A 27,416-nucleotide genomic window follows, 5' to 3' on the forward strand; every position below is an offset into this window, starting at 1 on the left:
GGTGGCAGACTAGATTTTGCCCCGTGTCATATTATGCCAACTCCCAGCACAAACCACTTGCTCTGTGCAAGAATGTCACTGAGCAGAGAACGTGTCCAGTGACAGTCTTAAAAAAGGAAGCTGCTGCTTTGATACAAGACAACTTTGAGGCCTGGTTGTATTTTCATTACCTAAGCAACTTTGAGTAATGTTAGAATCTACATTTAATCTGAGCCCTCAGTTGTTTGTATATGTTACCTCTGGAGACCAGTAAGTCTCAACACTGATCAAATTCCAGATTCTAATTCAGTTTGAGGTCTGAGATCCTGCATTTTTAACAAGCTCTTAGGTGGTCCTGATGCTGTCAGTAGAGGATACTGCAAACAGCAAAGATTCAGTTTAGACTATTCTCTGCAAAAGACAATGCTGGAGCACATGGGAGCAGCTGTGCCCCCACCACCTACCCAATTCTTCTACCCACAAACAAAAGAATGCACATTTAATACTATGCTAAATGTTGTACAAAAACAAAAATACCCGACAGAACTCAGACCTTTACCAAGAGAGGAATCACGATTTTTGATGGAGGAAAAAATCTCCTACATATAAAGTATGAATCATATAAAAATTGTATCAATATCTCATACAAGACAATTAGACACAAGTGAAAAATCTCGAAAAAAATTCCATGAGTGTCCAGAAAGGAAACCCCAAATCCTTTTCATCTATCATAAAGGAGGAAGCAGGAGGTCTGTGCCCCAAGAACCAAAAACTTTCAGCAAGTTCAGGTTCAGAAGGACATTCAGTGAGCATTGCCAGCCAGGAATACATTACTATTCTTGAAGCCCCCAAGTTGGGGCTAAAGTATCTACTGTAGTAGGAAAAGTTATAAAGAAATGAGAATTGAAACAATGAAAATAAGATTCTTGCTAACAGCCCAAGATCTGCTCCGAGAGTAATAGAGTTTGTGGCTGACCTTTAAATCAATATAATAAACTATTAAGAGCAAAGCAAAACCAAGAGATTGAGACCTTAGAAAATGCTGGCTCAAAGTGTCTCACACACATCTCTATTTGGGGCCCCCAAATGGTTTGTTGTTGACACCTTAAATCTGATTCGGAACTGCGCCCACGCTCAGGAAGAGGAACTTCAGGAAGGAGCATCTGCAGAAGTGAAGCATCCTCCCCTCCAGGGCACGTGCTAGGCAGATGCTGAGTCCCTAAGATGGCATCCAGATGTCTCGGCCCTGCCTCCCCAGTCTGGCAGCTCCCTCCTTCCCAGCTTTATTTCCCACCTTTCCTCAATCAAACCCCCTGCTCAAGTAGATTGCCATCACCTCTCTCCCCTCTACCCCACATGTCCAGCACAGCCATTTTCCCCGGGTCCCTCTGGGCCCTTAGGTCAGCTCCAGCAATGACTGACTTTTACCTTTCCTTCTACATACTGGATTCCCTCGTAGCCTGTCAGGTGTGGCCCACCTCCACATGCTCCATATACAAGATATTTGTCCTTTGAGCACCCACCTACAAATGTTCCCACTCTCCCAGATTCTGGGTCGCCTCTCGACTCATGCTTACCTCCTTTGAGGGTAGTTCCATTGTTTGTTTCTTTCCTCTCCTATGAGCCCATGAGTAACTTAGGCTGGGATTATCTCTCATTTATATTTGTACCCTTTGAAATCACTTCCAGAATAGCTCATGCATCACAGCTGCTCAGTAAACTGTGTTATTATATAATAAGTAAAAATGTCATCCTTGAATCCCATTAAGGAGCTTGTTGTTCTCCTGGCCACAGTTCTTCTTTCATGGTACTAGAGTCTGCTCTCAGCTTATGCTTGTCAGAATGTGTCCTGAGCCCCGTTCACCCAGAAATTCAGTTCCTTCCCTCCATTTCACTTTGAAGGGCTCTTTCCTCCATTTCCAGTAGGTCCTTACTCTCTCTGATGGTGGTACACCCGTAAGAGCTGTGAGCTCTCTGGTTATTGATCCTGATTTTACCTCTTCTAAAATAATCCCGGCATAGCCAAATTCCCAAATCTCAGACGTTGAGGTCTACACAGGAACATGATCACCAAGTCTCCTTCACCTCAGCTGCAATCCATCCAGTGAGGGGCAGATGGCTCCCAGGTTTACTCCTGTTGCAGCCCCAACCTCTGCCATCCTCACTGCGACCCCCACCCCCTGGAAAGCATTCCTGGCAGGACACATGAAACTGGAACCTCCCATCAGAAACTCAGGGGAGGGGCGGCACCTGTGGCTCAAGGAGCAGGGCTTCAGCCCCATATACCAGTGGTAGCAGGTTCAAGCCCGGCCCAGCCAAAAACTTAAAAAACAGAAACTCAGGGGAAACAGACCACCCTGGCCACTTGCTGTGGGAAAAAGACGGCTTCTATCTAATGGGAAAAAATCAAATCACAGAGCGGTGTCTGTGGCTCAAAGGAGTAGGGCGCAGGCCCCATACGCCGGAGGTGGTGGGTTCAAACCCAGCCCCGGCCAAAAATTGCAAAAAAAAAAAAAAGAAAAATCAAATCACAATTGGAAACACAGGCTTTCCTCTCTAAAGGCAAAATTAATGCTGGCAGAGATTGTTGTTTTGAGCTGCCCTGCAACAATCTTGGAGGCCTCATCTTAAGAGAGAGAGGGAAAGGAACAGAGTGGGAGTGACAAATAGAGATAAAAACATGCAGAAAAAGAGGTAGACAAAAAGAGAAAAAAATGGGAGAAAGGGAGGGGAAAGGAGGTGGGATGGGGAAAACGAGGATGAAGAGGAGGGAGCCGAGTGGGAGGTGGGAGAGGGAGGGAGAAAGAGAAGGGGAAGAGGGAGGAGAGGGCAGAGGAAGACTGGGGGGCTGCTCGGCTGGGACTCAGAAACACCAGCCACTGGTGCTGTGGCAACCATAACTCCCTCTCTCTGGGAGCTCTAACATCCAAAAGGTGACTGGCTTACTAAAAATGCTCAATGCTACAAAAATACTCAAAGCTACTGGCCAGAGTCCCCAAGCCCCCCAAATAATAACTGAACAGAATTCGGGGGGGTGGTCAACCTTCAAAGGCTGTGATTACCCTTCTGCTCTCAGCACCCATTAAAGATGCAAAATGTTTGAAAATGAAACGGCTACACATCAGCCTCATGGTCCAGATTACCTGTGAATAACTTCCCTGATTCCTCACCAGGAATTGGATGCTACATTATTTGGTCTTCCCATTAATAAGAAACATGAGAAACTGGAACTTATTAAGCCTCTAAGCAGACTGAAATACACGGTCCAGTTATTCCTAGAAAAAGAATGGTCCTGGATTAATGACCAGAGGGCTCTTTCTTATAGAAGCCAAAGTACTTGAGACAGTTGCAGGCATAACAGTGTACTGTGACCGCGGGGTGCAGGAGGACACCCCAACCAGACTTCACAGGACAAGGTTACATACAGCACATGCGTTGGATACTGAAATAATGACTTTTGGGAATAGTTATTTAAGATTGTGTGGCAGGGAAGAAAAAAAAAAGATCACAATGATAGTCTCTGAAAGGTAAAGCAGAATGATTCATAGATAAGTAATGTGTGAGAAATCTAATGTAGTTAAGATACCTGCAGTAATTTCTGGTTAGTGGTTAGACATAGCTATGGATTATTCATTCTAAAATGCCCGCCATGAGGGCTCAAGTTAAGACCTGTTAGCTCTCTAGTACCAGGAGTCATATCATAACAGGAGGAAGGAAGGAAGGGAGGGAGGGAGGGGCAGGGAGGGGAGGGGAAGAAGAGAGAAGTGGGGGAGGGGAGGACAAGTTTCAAGGTGATCAGTGGGAAGGAGACCCAAGAGGTTGAACTATGAACTATTACCACAGGGGACTAAGAAGTAAGGAGGGGTTCCTGAGATAATACACAGAAAAGAGTATATAATCCAAGGAGCATCATGACAGTGAGAAGAAATCCTCTGGGGAATGTGAGAAAATGCTGCTTTACCCCCTGCCCTTATCCTGATAATCGCTCATCTCTCCCAAGAACTCATAGGTCCACATTATTTACTCAGTAATGCATCCATTCACCAAGTGTTCCAGGAGCCGTGAGGGATGAAGTCTAACTGCAGTCAGGGGTCTCACTGTGCGTCTTCCACGTGTTCAATGTTGGCAACACAACCATTAAGATGTGCTTTCTGCCTTCACTCCACTCCAAGCCAAGCTAGGAAGGTCTCAGACCCATAAAATTGCTATAATTCCTGATCTGTCACTGGGAATTGAGCCCACCAAGGAGATGCACCAAGAAGTTCCCTCGGTCAACATGCACCTGCAGCACACCACCTTGACACGCGACTGCTTTCCGGTTTCCTGATAAAGGTTCTGGGATGTTCGTGCTTCTCTTTTTGCCTTGAGTCCTCACTCAGTATCTCACGAGGTTACAGTAAGTAGCCTGGGGCTAGGTTTTCTTGTACTTTTAACTTCCCCAGAACTTTGTTATAGGACTCTTGCCCTATTATCCTTGGTTTTAGTGGTCCTGTTAAGTATTGTTTTATTCTATGCCACCTCAAATTATTGCTAGAAGGAAGCAATTTATAAAAGAAATTTTAAAATGTTATTGTAATATTAGAAGATGTATCAATCCAGGAACCCCGGAGATGCCTGTGAGCATTGTAGGGACAGGCAAGTCCCAGAACGATGCCACATACGCTGGGTTACTCAGAGCTGAGGAAGACACCCTGAGCCAAGGCACCCCAAGATTGCCCTCAAATCTGGAGTGGTCACAACAGGCTCAGTGGGGGCAGAATGAGTTAATTGACATTCAACATCAGCTTTCCTAAATGATCAAAGCCACTGCCTCCTCCTTTGACATCAGCTGTAGGTGTAGAAACCTGAGTGGTCAACATGCCTTGTGACACCAGCCAGGATATGTGAGGGGTCCCAGGGAGCCACACCCCTCTGCTGCCAGCCCCAAGCTCAAGAAGTGACAGGGCTTCCATGAGTGGCGCTACTTACATCAACGGGAGCAGAACATTCTCTGTGGAGCAGGGTCCTCAGGAACAGCCTGCCTCTGCTTCTCTTCAGTCACTTCAGCTTCTTTAGAATAATTCAAGCCACAAGCCTTGGAACTTTCCAGAGCATCGAACCCCAGACCACTTGCAGATCTCCCTTTATGAAGAGGAGGGAGGAAAGGGAAAGCAATTATTTTATTATAAACTTTTGCCTCATTCACATTTCTTTCCTCCTTGGCACTCTGATCCACCCACGGTACACAACAAAGGCCTTCTAAGCCCACCGGGCGCTGAAGGGGTTTTAGGCGTCCCAGGGGACCTGGTGGGTATAATCCCTGGAAGGGATTATACCCACCAAGATTTACAGAGCTAGAATTTAAAACTGAGAATTTTTAATTCATTACATAGAAATTATGTTAATGTAAATAATAACTTTTATTAAAACATAACTTTTCAGAACATTTAGTGAGAAGAGTGACATTGTTTTACTTTTTTCCTAATTTCTTAAATATTTGGCTTCAATGAACACAGTTGGATTATCACAGCTGCTTCTGGATTTGATTTGTTGCCACATAACAAGTCATTTAACTTCTGGAAAACTCCACCACCTACTCATAGGAGAAGGACAGGTAAAAAAAGCGTAAATAGCTTAGTATTACTATGAAAATAATTTTGACCTGGGGGTGCCCCCAAAAGGTCTCAAGGACTCTCAGGGATCCCAGATAACACGCGGAACCACTGGTCCTCAGGATATCATCCTCCTTTTCAGAGGCAACTAGTTATCAGGTACTTCAGTAGTTTTCTAGAACTATCTAGTACTTTCTAGAAATATCCTATACATATATAAAAACTACATTTCACAAATATCCTATACATATATAAAAACTACATTTCACCTTGGCTGTTCTGTTATACCTGCCATGGATAGCTCCATTTCAGCACACATAACCACCCCTTTCCTTTCCACTGATTGATATGCTGTCTTCCGCTGCCTGGACGTAATGTACAGAGCCACGGGGCTCTGCTGGGTTGCTGAATGGTTGTTATTCCTTTCGTGAAGGACGCAGAATTTCCTGGGAATACAGTGGCCACACAATGCAAGAACAAACACTGCCTATCTCAGAGCATAGGCAGTGCCCTCACAGGAGAAGGACAGGTAAAAAACTGGCTTCTAGTTTCCTAACAAGCCATGCAGCTGAAGTCTTAGGAATGTGAGAAAACACCCACACTCTTACTATACTCACACCATTGTATACTTGGGACTTACCTCACTACACCAGAAACCTCCTGTTAACTATCTCTGAGCTGATGTTTACAGAGATATTTACAAACACCAGCCTCTCTGGGTTCTTGAAACACACTATCACAATCAGTGTCACACAAACTTCCAAAGCAAGGCCCGATTATCCCCAAACAGTATTTCTGAAAGCTATTTCCTGAAGTCCTAAGGTGAAAAAAGTTTAATCCTGTTGGTTCACAGCTTCCCTGGCATAGAAACTAACGGAAATCCCCACCTCACATGCTAATTTGGTCTGATCCCTTCAAAGGCCTTAACCACTAAAAGTGAACCTAGGTTCACTTCCTCACTCTGACTTTACTAGTTGTGAAATCTCAGAAGGTTACTCAGCTTCTACTTCCTTGTACGACAAAGATGATACTCTAGTTATTAAGAAAAAAAGTTGCAATTCTGTGTGAGACGTTCCTACCACATGGTAAGCACTGGGCGCTCGGGAACTGTCTCCTCCCCTTATTGTCTGTGACCTGTGGGACTAATCTTACATCCTGACTGAGCTGGTTTTTCAGGATACCCCAGCAGTTTAGCCTTTAGGAAGTATGAAGATGCAGGAAAAGATGAGGCAAAAAAAGCTGGCAAAACATTTTTTTTCCAATCAAAAAAGAATTTTCTGAAGTGTTTATCATCTGCCTGATTCAAAATGAAAAGGCCTCTTCACCAGGCCAGAAAGACGGTACCAACAGCCAGTCCCTGCATGTATTTTGAGCTCTCCAGTCTGCCTCTGAAATTCTCTCTCTCAATGCAGTTTGCATTTGTAGGTTCATAGAACCTAGAGGAAACCTACCCAGGTTTGGGGAACCCTAAGGAAAGGATAGTTTGCCAGCACCTGTGACAGCCACAGCTCAGATGGATTATTTCCTCCTTATGCAAATGAGGAAACTAAGGTTTAGAGATGCTAAATTCCAACGAGCACAGAGTAGGAGTCTGTCCTACTCCAAAATTCATGTTTTCAACCCCGTCATTTCATGGAGCTCCAATTAGAGAGGACACCACCATACAGGAGACAGCAAACCAACTGGCTTTGTGGGGATGGGGAGATTTCACACCATTCTTACCAACTTTGCAGCTAAAATCAAAACTTTTCAGAAAACCATTCCTGAACGTGACCCATAAGTAGAATGGTAAAACTCCAAAACCAAGATTTTATTAATTTTGGATTATTGTAGGTAATTTATTTTATTTAAATTTAATTAGCAGGTTATTATTAGATTAGTTATTAAGATTAGCACATTATTTCAATTTGTAGAATATCGTTTTGATTAACGGCTTAATGACTTAATGGTAATTGATACAACATTCAACCTTTTTACCTCATGGCACACTTGAATCTATAATTAAACATCCACGGCACACTTAAATTATGTTGATCAAAAAAAAGAGTGAATGGGCGGCGCCTGTGGCTCAAGGAGTAGGGTGCCGGTCCCATATGCCGGAGGTGGTGGGTTCAAACCCAGCCCCGGCCAAAAAAAAAGAGTGAAAAAGAGAATATACTTACTGTGTTTTGAAATTCTTTCAAAAATAATTTAATTGATGATCTTTAAAAATTTTTTGCAGCACACCTAAGATCCTCTCAGCACACCAGTGTGTCCTGGCACACCAGTTGAAGATTACTGTCCCAGTGTGTAATATGTGTTGATATGAAAATGAAGAAAATATGATCCTTGGCCTCAAAGAAGAGATTCTTGGTTAAGATATAGTGAACATAACTGTACACACACACCCATATATGGGTTGGTGAGGTAATAAGATAGAAAAGAACAGAGTGCTAGAAGTCAGTTGAGTGTTCTATGAAGACTCGTCAAAGGAGTGAAGAGGCATCAGTTGAGCTGACTCTTGAAATACAACTGGGATTTAGCCAGGGAGAGAGGGTGAAGATGAAAGTCTAACCAAAGGGAGCAGTTTGAACAGGCAAACGGCGGGATGAGATCGTACATGGTTGGCCAGAAAACAGAAATGTGTGGGTGATTGAAGATAGAGCTGCAAGATGGTTAAGGCGGGCTGCGAGTGCTGGTGAGGGGAGAGCAGGGGAGAGCTGGGGACAGCTTTGGAGGAGAGGGATGGCAGGGGTGGGGAAGCTCCGCGTGCTGCACTGTAGAAGAGCCCAGACCAGAGTGACCAGTGAGAGCCTGACCCACAATAATGACACCCGGAAGGCAAAACACCCAGTTGTTTCTTTTAAGAAGAGCTTCATGGTCCAGTGAGTTTGCACACTGCTATTGGCTACCCCTCTCTGGGATGGTCAAAATGTTCATCACCACATTAAAGACTTTGAAAAGTGCAGCATATATATATGATTATACCCGGAGGTATAATCATAACGCAGACAGAACTGGGGACTGGACCCACTGCCGGGGGAAGAAGGAAAGAGGCAAAGAAGCGTAGCTTTTCGGCCTGTGTGTGACCAGAAGCACTATTTTTTAAAAAATTATTTTTTAAAAGCAAGAATTGGTTTGTAAGGGAAATAGTGAGTTTGGTTTTGAACATAAGGAATGTGGTTTCCTCAGAATGGAAACAGACACATCAGCAGAGAGGTAGACATTTGAGACTGACGTTCAGGAGAGATTTTGGTATGAGAGATACATGTTTGAACTTCAGCTACATAAAGGCAATAACTGAATCTGAGGCAGATGATATGATCTGGGATAAAGAAAGAGAAAACTGAAGACAGAATCTCAGGGCCCACCTGCACTGGATGGGGGAAGGGGGAACATCTCTGTTTCCTTGACCACCTTCCAGATAAGACTCAGGACAACTGAGTTTTTCCTCATAAAATATCAGGAATCCCAGATCTAACCCAACTCCCTTATTTCACAGATACAGAAAATTCATATCCAGAGGATTAACTGATTAACCCAAGGCCTCACAGCTTCTTGGCAGCAAAACTGATAGTAGATGGATTAAGTGACCACTGGGCATTAGCACTGCCTTTGCAACTGGAATAGTTGCAGGTGTACTGCATGACATAGTTGGAGTCAGAGAAACGAAATACAAGAAACCTCATTTATCTCAGTTGCATCAGCAAGGCACTGTTACTATCCTAATGGTGCCATCAGCTCAGAGGTCCAAACCACACCTTATCCATCTTTTTTTTTTTTTTTTTTTTTTTTGAGACAGAGTCTCAAGCTGTTGCTCTGGGTAGAGTGCTGTGGCATCACAGCTCACAGCAACCTCAAACTCTTGGGCTTAAGCAATTCTCTTGCCTCAGCCTCCCAAGTAGCTGGGACCACAGGCATCCACTACAACGCCCGGCTATTTTTTTTGTTGCAGTTGTCATTGTTGTTTACCTGGCCTGGGCCAGGTTCGAACCCGCCAGCCTCAGTGTATGTGACTGGCGCCATACTCACTGAGCCACAGGCACGGGGCCCACACCTTATCCATCTTCTAGTCACTGTCCCCTCTACCCTTCTTTTCTCCATCACCAGAGTTTTTACAGAGTAGAAAATAATCACAGACTCTTTCCCTCTTTTGAATACACATATGACCACAGACTTCAGAGTGAAGAGTTCATCTAGTATTAGTACGATCCCATAGAAACTGAGTCTTGGAGGGATCATTAAGTTGCCCCAGATCAAGTTAGTGTACAGCCTGGACCACAGACCAAAGAAGAATCTCAGACTCTTCTTTCTTTCTAGTATACTATCAACCTTTGGTGCAAGAAGCTTTTTTTTTTTTTTTTAAGAAGCTTATTTTTAAGACAAACTTTCTAGTCCCTAATTTCTCCCAAATATACGGTGTGTGGTCCTCTTCCCTCAAGATGTTTCTTTTAAGAAGAGCTTCATGGTCCAGTGAGTTTGCACACTGCTATTGGCTACCCCTCTCTGGGATGGTCAAAATGTTCATCACCACATTAAAGACTTTGAAAAGTGCAGCAGTAAAGAAACTTGTTTAATTCTCTAACAATATTGACCAAAGTTATTTGACCTCAGGACTCTGACCCTTACCCCAGCCCAGCTTTTATCTAATATAATAAAAATCATGCAGGTTCCCAAGGATAGTACTTTGAGAAAAAGCACTAATGTCTCATCAGTGAGATTTCCTTTGTAGGTCTCAAGCAGAAGTGTCAATTACTACCACATGGAGGAGAGATGAGAGATGAGAAAAGGAAAGAGAAAAAATAAACAGAAAATATTAGGAAACTATACATCTGATAAAGGGCTAAAATCCAGAATCTACAAAGAACTGAAGCAAATCAGCAAGAGATAAGAACCAAACAACCCCTTTAATAAATGGCATGCTTCCTGGGCTAAGGTCACAACTACAACTCAGACTTTACCTTACAAATGCCAACAATGTACCCTAATCTATGAACCCTCCTATTAATCTGAAATAAAGTGGAAAACAAAAGTTGGCAAAAGACATGAATAGATGCTTCTCAAAAGAAGACGACAAATGGTCAAGAAACGTATAAAAGAACATCAATGGCAGTGATCATCAGGGAAATGCAAATTAAAAACACAATGAGATATTACCCTACTCTTGTTAGAATGGGTTTTTTTTTAAAGTCCACAAACAATGGGGTTTTTTAAAAAGTCCACAAACAATAGGTGCTGACATAGACACAGAGAGAAAGGAACACTTACACACTGGTGGTCGGACTGCAAATTAGTGCAACCTCTATGGAAAACAGTTTGGAGATTCCTCAAAGAACTAAAAGTAGGCCTACCCTTCAATCCAGCAATCCCACTACTGGGTATCTACCCAAAGGGAAAGACGTCATTGTATCAAAAAGACACCTGCACTTGAATGTTTATTATAGAACAATTCACAATTGCAAAGATGTGGAATCAACCCAAGTGCCCATCGATTCATAAGTAGGTTAATAAGATGTGATATTCGTATACCATGGAGCAGAACTCCACCATAAAAAAAAAAGATGAATTAATACCTTTGCAACACTTTGGATGGAACTAGAGACCATTCTCCTAAGTGAAGCATCACAAGAATGGGGGTGGAAACTACATGTACTCGCTATTAAATTGGAACTAACAGAGGAGCACACAGTGCAGAGGGAAGTAAAACTCAGTGGACATCAACAGGATGGAGGAGTGGGGAAGGGAAAAAACCAACCTAAGGGGTACAATGAACACTGTTTGGGTGACAGGCACACCTAAGCCAGGACTCAATCATTACAGAAATGATCCATGTAACCTAAAACATTGTGTCCTCTTAATATTTTGAGATTTTAAAAAAAGAGTTAAAAAAAGTAAAGAGTTCCAGTCTTTTCCAGAACCACCTGCTTTGCTAACAACCCAGCCACATGAGAAATTTCAACTTGGGTTCCTTTCTATAAGCTCCAGTCACTCATCTCCCAATAAAAGTTCTTGTGAGAAAATCAGGGGCATGTTCTCGTACGCCCTACGGCATGTTCTCGTATGCCCCAGTTCCGTTAGGCTTCTGTCCCGATTAGTGGCGATGCCATCTCATCAGTGTCCTTCCACATCCACCCCAGCTTTTCCTTCCATGCTCCACCACACTGGTCTGAACCCCATCGCCTCACATCTCAAATGAGTCTCCCTTGATCCCTTCTCCCCTGCAATTTACCTTATATGCTGCTGACACATTGATCTTCAAACATTTCCCCTGCTCTCAGATAAAGGAAATGTTCAAAACTCCACAACATCCAAAGCTCAGGTTAATGTCATGAAACACATCTACGCCATGCTATTCCTCCGTGCTCCCCAAATTCCCACTGCCCTAGGCTCATATCCTCACTGTTAACGGATCTGGCCAGGCCCAGCAATCTGAGAGTCAATGCTCTGCTCCACTGCTATTTGTTTCTCGCCCATCCAATTCCTTCCAATTCTTCAACTTTATCTAAAGCATCCCTTCCTCGTGTCCTGACTATGCAAACCTTTTCATGCACCCTTCCGCTTGCAGGTACTGAGCAATTCCCCGCCTCCCTCCTTCCCCCCGCTCACCCCTCCCATTTCATTACCTTGCTCTTTTACTGCTTCCTAAATATTCTAAGTAATAAACTCAGGAAGGGAAAGGGCTATGCCTTATTGAGTGCAAGGCACTTAGTAAATACTCAAAAAAGAAAAAAAAAAGAATTCTTGTTAAATAAAAGAATGAATCCATGTTGACCTTAGAACTATGAGTTAAGCAGAAAATGTCAAGTCTTCAAAACACTAGGGAAAAGAACCTCTTCCTTGTCCTCAAAGGCATTTAGATATTTCCACTTTAATGGACCTTAGTTTTAAAAAGAGGGAGATTTATTCTCTCTCCTCCTGAAGGGCCCAGGAGATTTTCATTTCTTTTTATAGACAGAGCTGTGCTTTCTGCCACTCTCTCTCCAACTCCCTGTCACACTTGGCCTCTACGAGAGTATAGACCAAGTATATTAAGTGATATTTAAACACATAACTCTAAATTTCCACAGGTCTAGCCAAAAGAATATTCTCCCCAAGAAAACATTGTCTCTGGACAACTGTTCTTTCAGTCATTCTTCTAATTCTTTGACAAACATTTAGTGAGCAATTTCTCACTAGAGAACTTGTCTATCTAGATACAAGGATAGACAAAAGAAAAAAAACACGGTGCTTGGGACACTCACAGTTGTATAGTTTTACTCAAAATGTGGTCAGTAGGACAATTGCACAACAGAATCACCTGAGGGAAGCTGTCTGTAAAGGTACACGTTCCCTGGACAATATACAGAAAATTTCTTCTTCTGGGGTGAAACCTGGAATCTTCATGTTTAAAAAAGCATTCCAGGTGATTCTGATTCAGTTTAAAGGTTAAGAACCACTGACCCAATGGCAATATGGGGAGAATTACAGAACAGTCTGTCTACTTGCAGTGGAGGAGAAATTCACAATGTCTGATGGAGAGAAGTGGTGGGTAAACCCTCAGGTGGTGCGAAGAGAAAGAAATCAAGTTCACATTCTAGTGCTGCCACTGACCTTTTCTCAGGGTCCTATGTCTTCATATGTCTGTCAAATAGGAAAGACATCCACCCCACACGATGACAAGGTTTCAATGGGATCACATATATGAAGTGCTTAACATAAATCTTGGTGCAAATAAACACTCATCACTCGGAAGGCATCATGGTTGTTATTTTATATTATTAGCGAATGTTAAAGGGAAAAGGGCACATCAGTAAAGTTCTCCAGAGAAATACGGAGCCCAAATGTGGTTTGAAAGCATTGTGTCTTGAAGTGGCAGTGTTCCCTGCAGCACACAAAAGTTTTAGAATTTTTAAAATTTTGTTCCTTCATTTTCTGTCATTCCACCTTTTGCATACAAGCGGTAACCGAGAAGCACCATGTAATTTCAGTGCCTAAGTTCTTGTTTATGTTTACGATTCTGCAACTGCCAAATGAAAGCCGGATCAAGTCAAGAACCAGTCTGGAAACAGCGGAAATGGTGGGACAACTGAGTCATTGCCTGGCGTGTGGCAGTTTAATCTCCTAATCATCGCAGTCAGAGTCAGCTTCATGCTGTGAGCTGATGTGACGCAGGCTCTGGCTTTTCATATACCAGTACTTACCAGCTTATAAGCAGAAACCTGAGTCGGACACACGCGAGGCACCGTAGTTCTGTCCCTGATTTTAGTGTCTGGATCAGATGCCCATTTAGGACCAATTTCAGTATCACCACAATGCCAACCTTATCAGGTGAGTAAACAATTTAACAAATTATCAAATGACGCCTCATTAAAACGGACATTTAATGATCACCCACTACAGAGCTTTGGTTAAGACCTGATTTCCTGAACTTGTGCTTCCTTGCGGCTATTAATAACGATTTGTTCAACATACTTACACCAACATTCTCTGCATGTGTATTAATACATTTAAATAACAGACCCAGAGGAAACAGAGACCAGACCCCCAAGGACACACATTTCCACTGTCTTTAACTTTCACACTCGTGAATAGTTTCAACAAGATCACATCACCTGTCACATTAAAATAATGTTTTTGAAATTTAAACTTTCTTGGGGTGAATGTTATGTTTTATTTTATTTATCAATTTGCTTTGGCTTTAGAGGTGTGTAAGAACGACAAGCCTAAGAAATCTATACCTCATTTTACATGTATGCATATTTTACATCATCCTAATAATTATTTGAGGAGCTGAAAAAAACATTTCTATAGAATAGGTACATGTGGTATTTAGGTTTGAGTAATAACAAGTTGGAAAATCCCAAGGAAGGTTCTTTGAGAGCTGACAAGTAATTTCTAACAGCAGCTGCCTCCCTGGAAGAAGTCTCACCCAGCCTGGTTAACAGAGTGAGTGACAGAGAATCTGCCCAATCAAAACATATGACCAACCCTCCCCAGCAGCACGTGTGTTCCAGACAGACTTCAGCCACTGTTTTCTGGCTTCCCTTCCCAATGCTCAGGACACCACCAACAACAAAGCCGTTATTGGGGGTAGAAGGAGGGGAGGATCAAGACAGCACCTTCTTTGAATGGGCAACAACATTAACTTTACACAGGAAGCTATTTACCTGGCCTTGGTGGTGAAGCATGGTGGTGGCGGGGATAAGGACTCAGTTGTTTTTATTTGTTTTTGTTTTATTTTGTTCTGCTTCTTAAACTTTATATATAGATACTGATTGAGAAAGTCTGCACTGGGGCCTACACTGCATATTCCTTTTTTTGCATTTGTTTCATTAATCTTTTAAATCGACAAGTAAATATCGTATATAGTTATGGTGTACAATGTGGTGCTCTGACATATGAGCGCCTTGTGCAATGGCTCAATCGTACTATTGAACTTATGAATTACCTCATATATCATATTGTTGTGAGAACAATGAACATTTGCTTCTTTAGCAATTTTCAAGGATTCAACATATTGTTATTAACTACAGTGACCGTGATGTACAATAGACCTCCTGCCGTTGTCCCTGAAATTTTGTGTCCTGTGACTAACACCGCCTCCATCCCTTCAACTTGCAGCCTCTGACAACTACCATTTTATTCTCTGTTTATAGGAGCTCAACTTTTTTATACTCTGTATATGGGTGAGATCATGTGGTGTTTGTCTTTTTGTGCCTGGCTTCTTTCACTTCACATAATGTCCTCCAAGTTCATCTGTATGGCACACAAATGGCAGTATCTCCTTTTGAAAGGCTGAATTGCATTCTGCCGTGTTTATATACGCCACATTTTCTTTGTCTATTGGTGGACGCTTAGGTTGACACCACATCTTAACAATAGTGAATGAACGTGAGAGGGCAGACACCTCTCCCACATGCCGATTTTATATCCTTTGGAGACATACATATCTACACATACAAGCCAATAGTAGGACACGATGTGGGTGAGTACACAGAATGCTTTGCCATCACTTTCATCTGTCATTTATTCAAAACAAAGTGTTTCCATACCCTATGATCAGTGGACTGTATGGTGGATATTTTTTCATAGTGCTTACTGTTGAAACTTGCATTTGTAACTGTCCCATCTTCATCATTGTAAGGATAGGTTTGGATGCACTTTCAATTAACATCAAATAGTACTTCTCCCGGGCGCACCTGTGGCTCAAAGGAGTAGGACGCCGGCCCCATATGCTAAAGGTGGCAGGTTCAAACCCAGCCCCAGCCAAAAACTGCAAAAAAAAAAAAAAAAAGTACTTCTCCTAACAGCTCTGAGGAACTGTGGCTGAGAAAATTCAGGAACAAGTTTTGGATGACAATCATGGCTTATTCATTTATAAAGGGCTTAATCAAGACTTTCAAAGCACTGGAAATATTATATCACCTTCCCCACTCCTACACCATCATGTACTTTGTTTTAAAAAAAGAAAATAAGCTAACAAAGCATTAAGCATAAGAATATTCAATAAAATTTCCATTTTTCTTATTATGACAACATCAATACTTTTTTGGAATACCAAACCAAATACCAACTTATTTCTAAAAGAAATTGGAGATCCGGGGCGGCGCCTGTGGCTCAGTCGGTAAGGCGCCGGCCCCATATACCGAGGGTGGCGGGTTCAAACCCGGCCCCGGCCAAACTGCAACCAAAAAATAGCCGGGCGTTGTGGCGAGCGCCTGTAGTCCCAGCTACTCGGGAGGCTGAGGCAAGAGAATCGCTTAAGCCCAGGAGTTGGAGGTTGCTGTGAGCTGTGTGATGCCACGGCACTCTACCGAGGGCCATAAAGTGAGACTCTGTCTCTACAAAAAAAAAAAAAAAAAAAAAAAAAAAAAGAAATTGGAGATCCCCCTACTGGAACCCTAAATACTTCTGTGTAAGGCAGTGTAGTAAGTGTATCCAGGGATTTCACGTGCTTCATCTCACTTGAAACCAGATCTCATCTGTTACATACAGATAACAAACACGGAGCTGGTCTAGATGTGCTAGACTCCGTTTTTCCTATTGAACTGCCAAGAAATTCTTGCCCTAGACTTCTTCTGGCCCTAACCCTACCTAACCCAATTGAGGGCTTCGTTCTAAAAATAGATTTCTTTCAATATTTATAGCATTTAGTAAGTCAGGAATTAGATCTTCTGCCCTATTTCAATACCTCTCTTCTCTCCCAGATGACTTCTGCCTAAAGCATGAAGCTGCTAAAGAAAAGAACTTCTGAAAACTCAGTCTCTAAAGTTTGTATTTGCAGATAGGATAACAGCAGGCATGCTGAGCGTCTTTGGGAAAACATATTGTTGGCCAGTACTCAATCGATTGGAAAACAAAGATGAGAAGCACCTGGCAGACAAGAGGTAGCACTTCCTGCAGCTCTGGGAAAGTCACAGGGAAGCAGTGACATTGACCAGGTATGTAGAGGCCTGCTGGTCGAAGAAATGGGCTGGAGCCCGCACCTTAAGTCATGAAAATGAAACAAGCAAGTAGGCTTCAGGAAGTTGTGAAGGAGAGATAATAGAAGACCATGATCACCTGTTCAGTTGCAAAAAAAAGGTTGCCCCTAAAACTACAGCAAAAAGATTAGAAAGTAACATTCACACTCCTTGGAGGGAACCATCTAGGTTCAGAATTTATATCCTAGCTTGACATCCAAGCTTAATCCCCCTTTAGTAATGGATGACTGAACAAAAAGCTCAGAAAGTTTTTCACCTCCAAACATTCCATTAAGCAGCAGTTAATTTGTTTTTTACATCACACTGAACATTCAAATACAAATGTTTTATAAAGATTTTTTTTTTTCTTGAGACAGAGTCTCAAGCTTTGGACCTAGGTAGACTGCCCTGGCATTATGGCTCACAGCAACCTCCAACACTTGGGCTCAAGCCATCCTCTTGCCTCCATTGTTTTCATTTTAAGTAGAGATGGGGTCTCGCTTCTGGGCAGGTTGGTCTCAAACTTGTGAGCTCAAGCAATCCACCTCGGCCTCCCAGAGTGCTAGGATTACAGACGTGAGCCACTACAACGCCTTTTTTTTTTTTTTTTTTTTTTTTAAATAAAGGGAAGAGAGAACACTCAGCGGGAAAGGTGACAGGTAAGCACTTCTACATGATCAGGAGAAAGATATCAGCTCTGCCCAAGGTCAAAGCTGGAGAAGCCACGTCTGGGCATAGTCTGATGCTCTCTTGGAATAACCTTCTTCTATTTATTGCTAAAATAAAACAAAATATCCCTGCGTATATTATGTACCCAACAAGAATCAAGTCTTCACCTGTAGCTTATCTGTCCCTCCACATTTGTACTCATGAAGACACTAGTGTCTTTTTCAACGTTACAATTTACTTCTGATAGCAAGCACAGTACTTAGACCATTTCTTCATGACCTGGCTCTTCTGAGACTGATCTTACCATATAACCAATTAATTGAAATTTATTGCGCTCCTTTAAATCCTCAAAGACTTGAATTACTCCCCTTTAAGAAAGTGCCCAACAACAAATAAGCACTGTGCTAGGCATATAAAATTAGTCCTTAATATAACATATAGTGACTGAGTGGTAAGTACTCATGGGTTATGCTATATGGTGAGTTGGAGAGATCACCTAAAATGTGGTCCTAGCTAAACTAGGTGATGATGACCAGAATTGGGATTACAAAAAGTAAGAAAGATCTGGGTTGAATGGAGGATCTGAAACTTACTCTGGCTTCTTAAAGAAGAGTGGTGTTTGGCTAGAAGGAGAGGAGAAAGGAGGATATTTAGAGAGTACAGGGTTAGGGTAATAACTAGAGTGAAGACTATGATGTCCCAAGATTTAGCCATGAAAGTGAATATGGGGGTGATGCTGGTACAGGATAGTGATCAGTATCATTAAACCGGATAACAGAGATTTTATATGGACAAAATTTAAGTACAGATCAGTTAACAATATACAGTTGTATACAGTCAGAATTTCACTCTGGTTGCCCTTGGCTCATCACTTGTATTGCCAAACCATGATTTCAAGCAAGGATATCTATATGTTGTTGTCGTTAAAACAACTTAAATGACTACCCTTAAATGATAGTTACTATAATTTGAATGACGTGACAAAAACATTTCCCACATATCTGCCGTTAGTCTGTTGAATGAGTCTTGCTCAATAATTTTAACACTTTCTATGTCAGGTAGTCTTATTAAACAAAATATTCTTCAAGTTTAGAATACAATAGTAAAATTTATCTAAAAACAAAATTAATCATTTTAAAATATAAATTCTCATGACTATAACCATATTATAATGTCTGCCTTCAAATAAGGAAGAAGTAACCAAGATGAAATCAACGTGTTAGAATTTGGGCATTTAAGGGAGAATATTTTTAAGTAAACTTTAGTTTTTTTTTTAGAGCAGTTCTAGGTTTATAGCAAAACTAAGCGGAAAATACAGATTGTTCCCATGTATACCTGTCCCCATGTACATACCACCTCCCTCACCATTGGTATGCCTCACCAGAGTGATACGCATAACACAATCCATAAACCTACGTTGAAACATCATTGTTGCTCCAAGTCCATAGTTTCTGTCAGAGTTCACTCTTGGTGGTGTACATTCTATGAGTTTTGACAAAAGGATAACAACGTGTATCACTATCACAGCTATCACAGCGGTTCTCAACCTGTGGGTCATGACCCACAGGAACTGTATCAAAGGGCCACAGCATTAGGAAGGCTGAGAACCGCTACACTATCATATTATACAAATATTATACAAGAGTGGCCTCGCTGCCCTAAAAGTCCCCTGCGCTCTGCCTCTGCATCCCTGCCCCACTGACTCCAAGTCCCTGGCAGTCACCAATGTTTTTACTGTCTCCATAGTTTTGCTGATTGAAATTCAAAAATCCAAGTATAGTCTCTACTGAATGTGTATCACTTTTGCACCATCATTAAGTTAAAAAATTGTGAGTCAAACCACTTAAGCTGGGGACCATCTGTATTTTCTCTCAGTCTGTAGCTTATATTCTCATTCTCCTGACAGTACCTGTCCCAGAACAAAAAAAATTTTAATTTTAATAAAGTCCAGCTTATCAGTTATTTTTATCATGGATGGTGTTTTGGTGCTATAAAAGAATCTAAAAAGTTATTATACCCAAGCTAACCTAGATTTTTCTCCTATGTTATATCTTCTGTAAGGTTTATGGTTTTACATTTTCATTTAGGTCTGTGATCTATTTTAATTTGGGGGAGGCATGTGAAGTCCATGTTTAAATTATTTTTGCTTGTAGATGTCCAGTTGTTCCAACACCATTTGTTCAAAATACAAATGGGTTTTACCCATTGTATTGCTTTTGCTCCTTTGTCAAAGATGAGTTAACTGTATGTATGTGGGCCTATTTATAGTCTCCATTCTATTTCTTCGTTCTGTTTTTTCACCAATACCATGCTGTGTTGATTGCCAGAACTTTGTAAGTCTTAGAGTCAAATAGAGCCAAGGCTCTGGCTTTGCTCTTCTCCTTCAATTTTGAGTTGGGTAGTCTGGTCTTTTGCCTCTCCATATAAACACCAGGATCAATTTGCCAATATCCACACATTAGTTTTCTAAGATTTTGACTGATATTAGCATTTATTTTTAAATTCCTTTGATAAAATACTTTTGCATTTTTATTTCAATGTTAAAACTCTGCATAATATATACATGCTAAAAGTAGAAGTGCATGTGCCTGAGAAACAGGTAGCTATGCTTGAGTGAATTCAACTCCCACTAAGCTCTTCTTTAGATCAATTTGTCCCCCTGAATTTCAAGAGGATACCTCCTAAAGGACAACTGCCAGCAGCCTTTGAAACCTTCACCAGCCCACTAACTTTGATATGCCTCTGAGAGTTATAGCATGGCAAGACATTTTGTTATGGTTCCCATGAGGACTTTTAGGGTGTGATTTTTCTCCTACGAAGTGCAAATAGTAATTTATTTTATCTCTGGTGAGCCATGCAAGTGGCATGTATTGTTGTGCTAGCACTTTAAAATGGCCATTATCACCTGCACACACACGCACCACTTCTCCAACCTTACCAGGGGGATGTGGGAGTTTGTTTTTAAATGCTCAGATTTAGACATAGAATGATAGCTGTAATTATGATGATAATGATGAAGACCATGGCAACAAAGACTACTGTGATGATAAAGAATACAATCCCAATCAAGAAGATGGAACTATTGATGATGACTTTATACCTGTCTGTACTGACATTTCCCTTATCAGAGATTTAGTAATATTTGCGTATTTTTGAAATTTTCTCTATTTACTATTATATATGTCTATTGTCTCCAAAGTTCCTAAGGACAAGGATTACGATTTGTATTTCTAGAGCCCTCATTTTTATTTGTTCATGTGTTCAGCAGATATTTATTGGATGTCCACTATGTCCACAGGTTATACTAAGTCCTAGCACTGAATTAGGTATGCGCTTAGTTCACAGCAAAAATTTTTAATGAATTAGAGACCCCACACTGTGGGTATACAATATTATAAACAATTTAAGAGGCAAATATATGCTTTATTCTTTTCTACCTCCAAAATACCTAGTAGAGGGTATACAATGGATATTTAATAAATGCATATTGAGTAATTAATAGCAAATAAAATATAATACTAATATAAGATGATAATAATAGGGAAATCATGTGCAACTGGTAGAGAAAATTCTGTTTTCAATTCTTCTATATAGTTAAAGGTTATGTAAAATGTAAAATCTATTAATTTTTAAAAATTATAAAAAAGAATTAAAATTTGGAGTTTTATTTTGTATGCAACACTTAGCTCTACTGACAATTACCATACAAGAACGATTTCTTCATTACAGTTCAACAAACTTTTTAAAGCAAAATCTCATTAGCCCAAACCTGGATACCAATTTTCTACATCAAGTTTGACCAGTCAAATTCATATTATACATCACTAATTCTGAACTAATGATTGTCTAAAGCAATGAATGCTCATAAGTGCCCATAAGCTGGTTGGTCTTATTAATCACTAAAACCTAAACCAATGCCTGGAAGACAGTATGCACCTGATAATTATTTGCTGTAGAATGAATAATGAATTCAAAAGAACAAAATTATGACAGAGTCCACTAGGGTGGTATAAAATTCATAGTGGATAAAAAGTACATCCTGTGATTTTTAGAAAATCGGCACCATTTGAAAGAAAAAAATCAGCAAGAAACTATCTTAGATACAAGAGTTTGCTGAGATTTTTATTGTCTGATGCCTTACAAATTCATAAGCATTCAAAATTAAAAAAGAAAAAAAGGCAAAAAAAATAAATCCCACTGGATATTTGTCCTCATTTTTAATCCATCTCCCATCTTGATTTATTTTGGCTGCCCACGCCATTAAGATCCTAGGGATAATCTTGCATTACACCAAAGTTTGGTGGATTAGCTACCTATGAAGTAAGCCCCGAGGCATCCCCACCTACCATCTGGTGCTTTCTAGCTTCTTATAGATTATCCTCTCTAACCCGAAGAAAAGGGGTCAAAATTCATGAGGGAGACAGATGAGGAAATTAAGGCCAAATGAAGTTAAAAGACTCCTCTGGAGTCAAAAATCCAGAAACTTCACTGTATGTTCTTCTCTCCCCACATTCTGCATATGAAGTTCTATTCATTACTCGGCCTCTCCCTCTCACTCACACTGCAGAGCGCCAGGCAGCATTAACCTCTGAGCGGCAGGTCCAAAGTGCTCCCCAAAGATTTCTTAGTGATCTCACCAAGATCACCCATAGAACAATGGTTATGGCGCTAGCCACATCCACTGAGACTGGCGGGTTCAAAACCGGCCTGGGCCAGCTAAACAACAATGACAACTGCAAAAAACATAGCCAGGCATTATGGCAGATGCCTATAGTCCCAGCTACTTGGGAGGAGGCTGAGGCAAGACAATCGCTTAAGCCCAAGAGTTGGAGGTTGCTGTGAGCTGTGATGCCACAGCACTCTATATCAAGGGCGACAAACAACAACACAAATACAAAAACAAAACAACAACAACACAAAAACAAAAAACATAAGCCACAAGCAGATCAAATAAGTGGCTCCATTCCAGGCAATGCCCAATGTTCAGAAGAAGCCCAGCTGAACCCAGGAGCTGCGGAGGAAGTCTAAGTTCATGTTTAGAACTTCTCTGCCTTTCATTACCCTCCCAGGCCTTCATAATTCTTGGGTTGACTCAAAACTGACCTTCGTCAGCTCTTAAAAGCCAAAGTGAGATTCCAGTTAATAAATATATAATTTGCCAAATGCCAAGATCCTCCTTTGCTTGGAGAATTACAAAATTAGGAGACATCAATAGCTTTATGCAAAACAGTAAGGACAGAAATCAAAATAAGAGAATTCTTTTCAGCCAAATTATATATGATTAACGCAGACTGAGTCTTAATGTACTTAAATGAATACAGATACAATTAAAAGGCCTATTGCTTTAGCCATTAGGTAACTGGTATTCCAGTGAATATCCCTAAACTGGTATCTGGAGATACCATTTCCTTTATTAGGCTATGTTATTAAAAATTCTTAAACACAGTGAAAATTAACACTTGTTGAATAAGATTAGTAAAATGGAATAGAATTGAATTGCCTAAAGCAACATGCTTGGAGATTTATCAGCAGAGGCACTGAACCTTGCGGAACACTTCAAAGTAGTGACTCCCAAATCCCCATCCTTAGATATTCTGATTCATTGGTCTGGAAATCCCTAAAGTCTACCTTTACTTCCTAATTTACTGGGAAGCAGTCCTCATTACAAACAGTTGCTGAATTCAGAGAAGCTCTGGAATGCCCACAGATGTTGGGCACATTTCTGGACTGAGTAGTCATTGTTCGTACATTGATAGCTTCAGACAGGGAAAAAGGTATAAAGAATCTAGTATGTCTGTGCTGCGGACAGGTCACTGTTTCTGGGAGCTGGTGGGAGAGTGCCAGCATGTCTGTGGAAGTCCGTTTTTAGACAGGTGTTTGCTTTCTGGATGCCTGAGAGACGGGTGTGCGTCTCGAGGGCCTGGCCTGCACGTGAAGTGCCTGAGAGGATCGTGCAAAGGAACTCGAGAAGGATGTCTGAGGGCTAATGGCAGCTTAAAGTGGTATGACGTTAATATAATGGGGGGTGGCCACTCTCGTTTTTATAGTGTGTCTTCTAAAAACACAAATACATGGAAAGGTTTCAACTCAACTCATTACATGGGACAAAGAATTCATTGGACTCCACGCCTGGGGAGTGACTATGGAAGAAGGGAAGAAGACAGTGAGTTCACAGAGAGGCGAAGGGGAACGGGAGGTGGGGAGGCTCCATGGGCCCCCATTCCCACTCTGAGTGTAGACATGGACACAGTTAAGGATTTGAAGTAAGAGGCACTCTGGAAATGCCTTCCCTACCTCCCTTAGCTTTGGGGTTTATAAAGCAAATGGGTCTTAGCCAGAAGGGGGGGCATCTCCCCACTGCAAGTTGGCTCTTGCCCCCACCCCAGGGTAGCAGCACACCTCCTGACACTGACACAGATTGGGGTAGGTTGGTAAAAGATGAGAGGGAAGATGTCCACCAATGACAAGAAGGGTGTCAAGGATCTGTCCTCAGCTAGATATGAGATCCTCAAATGTCAGTCTCCTTAGAGAAGAAACCAGTGGACTGGTCTTGACTATACCCACACAGGGAGGTGCTTAAACCAGCATAGTGTCCTTCAGACTCTGCTGCATGGGGTGAAGAATCATGGACAAAGCAGCCCACCAGAGAAAGTTTCAGATAGAACATGTGTGAGTGTTCCCCAGGAGGAGGGACTGCTTCCATGCAAAGGAGGAGAGATCTAAAACTGACGCCCCCATTTCAGAGTTTCACACACAGCCAAACCCAATAGCCCTTCGCTGGCTGGCACCAGCACCAACGGCTAGACCCAGCATGGCAGACACTGTCGCATTACCTAGTGGTGTTTAGCCACCATATCTATCGTAAGAGGTGACATAGTTAAGCCTTGCATAGCTTTCAGAACACATTCGTGTCCAGTATCACTTGCAACAATAATACTGAAAAGCATTGCTATTATTCCTGGTTAATAAACCCAGAAGACAAGGTGCAGAAAGGTAAAGCAACTTTGCTGAGTAGTAAAAGAACTTATCCAGGTCTTCTGACTCCAAACCCCAAGCTCTTTGCATAACAAAGGTAAGTACACAGCAAGCATCCAGAAATTAGCCTGCATCTGGTAAATGCTCATCCCAGCACAGAAGTGGCCTCCAAGGGAGAATCCACACTGCTCCCCTAAACCACACCTTCACCTCCTGGTCACCGAGTGAAATGCAGACTTTGACTCCAAAAGTAACTAAGTGAGCCTGGAGCAGGGGACTGAGAGGTGGGTGGGGAGGTATCATCGAATAGTGATTCTGAGCATAGGTCTTAGAGTCAGACTAGCTTGATTTTCTAATGTATCCACTGTATTTTCTATACAACTCATTTCACTTCTCTAAGCCTCAGTATTCCCAGCTATAGGATTGAAATAGGGCTTCATAGAGCTGTGAGAATCGAATCCAATCACACGTGTAACGCTCTGAGCAGGATGCCTGGTGCACAGCGAGTATTCAAATGTCACTCTCTTTTTACACACACGTCCCCAAATATAACCACAGATACCATGAGCTGATGAGCCACCATTTCACTCTTATGTTGTGCACACTAATGTCCTGAGGTAACTTGTTAATCAAACTGTCCCTATTGTCTTAGCCAGAATAACTTTTAAATGGAACATGAAAGTAGAGGTATGGAGTGGGAAAAACACTGGATTAGCCACGGAGAGAACCTTGATCTCATTCTTAGTCCTGCTACCGCTGCGCGGTGAGACCCTGAACACGTTAGTCCCCTTACTGTCGTTTTTGACATCTGTGGGATGCGGGGGTTGGATGGCTGTCCGGGGCCTGTTCCGGACTCTAACCCGGTTTCCTCTGCAGAGATGCACAAGGCAAAATGGTGCTGAGCTGCCACTGGCTTGAGCAGCAAGAGCGCTCGCCTCAAATGGCTGCTGGCCTGGGAGGTTTAGCCGCTTGGAAAAATTCTCTTTCTCTTTGGATGAGACTCCTGAACCTGGGCCAGGATCCAGAGGTCCCTCCCAAGGAGAACTGTTATCAAGTCATTTGATAACAAAGGAGAAACATCCAGAGCCAGCAAAGAGACAAGTCTAGGAAACTGTATTTCATCGTCACCAACTGGAAAACCCTCCATACACCCGGCCTCACGCCCAGACACCCCAAACCTCGGGGCCACCCCTCATCCAGAGGCATCCCACTCCCAATTAAATCAGCAACTGCCCTGAAAAGCAGAAAGCGTTTCATCTACATTGTCTCCAAAACTCAGCGCCCTTAACCACCACTAAGAAACGCCCCAAACCTTAGCTGCCCTGCTCCCGCGTCTCCATCCTGACACTAGCTCTGCTATCGGCCCGTCTTGCCTGCCAACAATTTCAACTCTGCTAACTCTGTTTATTGTATCTCGCGGCTGCTGTGGGCTCATTTACTTTGTTTCATCCTTCTTTGGTTATTAGTGCTCTGAGTTCTTCCCTCCATAACGTAAATCCAGACTGTCCCCCAAAGGTGGGATCTGATTTCTTGAGTCTGGTACCCAGTTCCCTTCCCTTCCTTCCCTGAGTTGAAACCCCCTTCTGTCTCCCTAAAACTTCTCCTGAGACACCAAAGAAATCCATTTCAAGCTTTCGTTTTCGAAACAGGAAAAAAAAAAAAAATGAAGGAAAAAAGACCCACATAACTTACTTTCATCCAGGGGTGCACAGTTTTGGAAAGAAGCAAACAGAGCTATAATCCACTGCGTTCCCCCAACCCCAAAAGAAGAATTTGTAGTGAAATGCTTCTTTTTCCACTTTGCCGGGGAAGGAGTCCGGTGGTAGGCAGTACATCCACAGGCTGATGCAAGACGCCTTTGAGAGAAACCTCACATTCTGAGGATTCCTGGGAGAGGGCCAGGGATCCCAGCATCCAATATATTGCACATTTGGTTTCAATTAGGAAGGGGGTTGGGAGGGAAGAAGGAAAATCACCAATCAGAGCTGTTTTCTGTTTAGAGACTATTTCTTTTGACCCAAGGGACCACGGGCAAAGCTATAATTTACAGCAAAACCCATTCATAGAAGAAAAAAAAATATGTATAACCATAGGACAGACTTAAAGACATAGCTCCCTTTTGCCTTATCCCCCACCAGTGTGCACCCCCACGCACCACCACCCCCATCTGAGACTCGGTCCCCATCTCGTGACTCCCCCCACCTCACTTTTTTTTCTTGGCTGCAGCTAAAGGCACAACTTAAAGTTTGCAGTCTCTTCCCATTTGAAGCTTCCAGGACAGTTGGGTCACACACATGGAGTTGATCTTTAGTATTTTGGCCATGAAAGCCCAGAGCTGAGCCCTCCCCAAAAAGATTTTATTTAATCCCTTCCCCTGCCAAAAAAAAAAAAAAATGGACAGTTCCAGCGTCCAGGATTGCTATTTTCTTTTCCACTCAACTCTCAGTTGGCTGCTGCCTCTGAGGATTCGTGCTGCTAAATGAAAACACAAGTATTTACAAGGACTTTCTAAATTATTTTGTAAACTTTTTTTCCTTTCCCCGCCCCCCTTCCTTCCCGTAGCTATGGCCAGAGATCACGTGAAAGGGGCATGCAGGGGACAGGGAAGGAAGCCTTGCTGGGCTCTCCAAATGATAACTGATAATCCTCTCCGTCTGTCAGGGCTCCAGGCTTAACCCTTCAGAGCCGGGGTCACTCCTGACCAAGCAGAGGCTGGGCTGCTCTGGAGGTCCTGATTCACTGTGCCTATGGGGGACGCAGGGCAGTCAGGGCCTCAGGGGTG

The 27,416-nt window shown here is 42.2% G+C and overlaps 1 protein-coding gene across 3 annotated transcripts in view; it reads right to left on the minus strand.

The window, feature by feature from the left end:
• The window catches only part of DDR2 (discoidin domain receptor tyrosine kinase 2), a 169,236-nt gene extending 142,144 nt beyond the window's left edge, over positions 1 to 27,092 (minus strand). The window contains exons 1-2 of one of the 3 annotated variants that reach the window (XM_053606316.1): positions 26,837 to 27,092; positions 4,948 to 5,100 (exon numbers count right to left, since the gene is read on the minus strand). The gene's annotated coding sequence lies outside the window, so the exon portion shown is untranslated. Of the gene's footprint in view, positions 1 to 4,947; positions 5,101 to 26,326; positions 26,528 to 26,827 lie in introns of those variants that run through there. The other 2 variants (XM_053606318.1, XM_053606315.1) reach the window with 2 other exon arrangements.
• Between the last annotated feature and the right edge of the window lie 324 nt (positions 27,093 to 27,416).

Source organism: Nycticebus coucang, chromosome 10 (genome assembly GCF_027406575.1).
Source record: "Nycticebus coucang isolate mNycCou1 chromosome 10, mNycCou1.pri, whole genome shotgun sequence".
NCBI classification, from domain to species: Eukaryota; Metazoa; Chordata; class Mammalia; order Primates; family Lorisidae; genus Nycticebus; species Nycticebus coucang.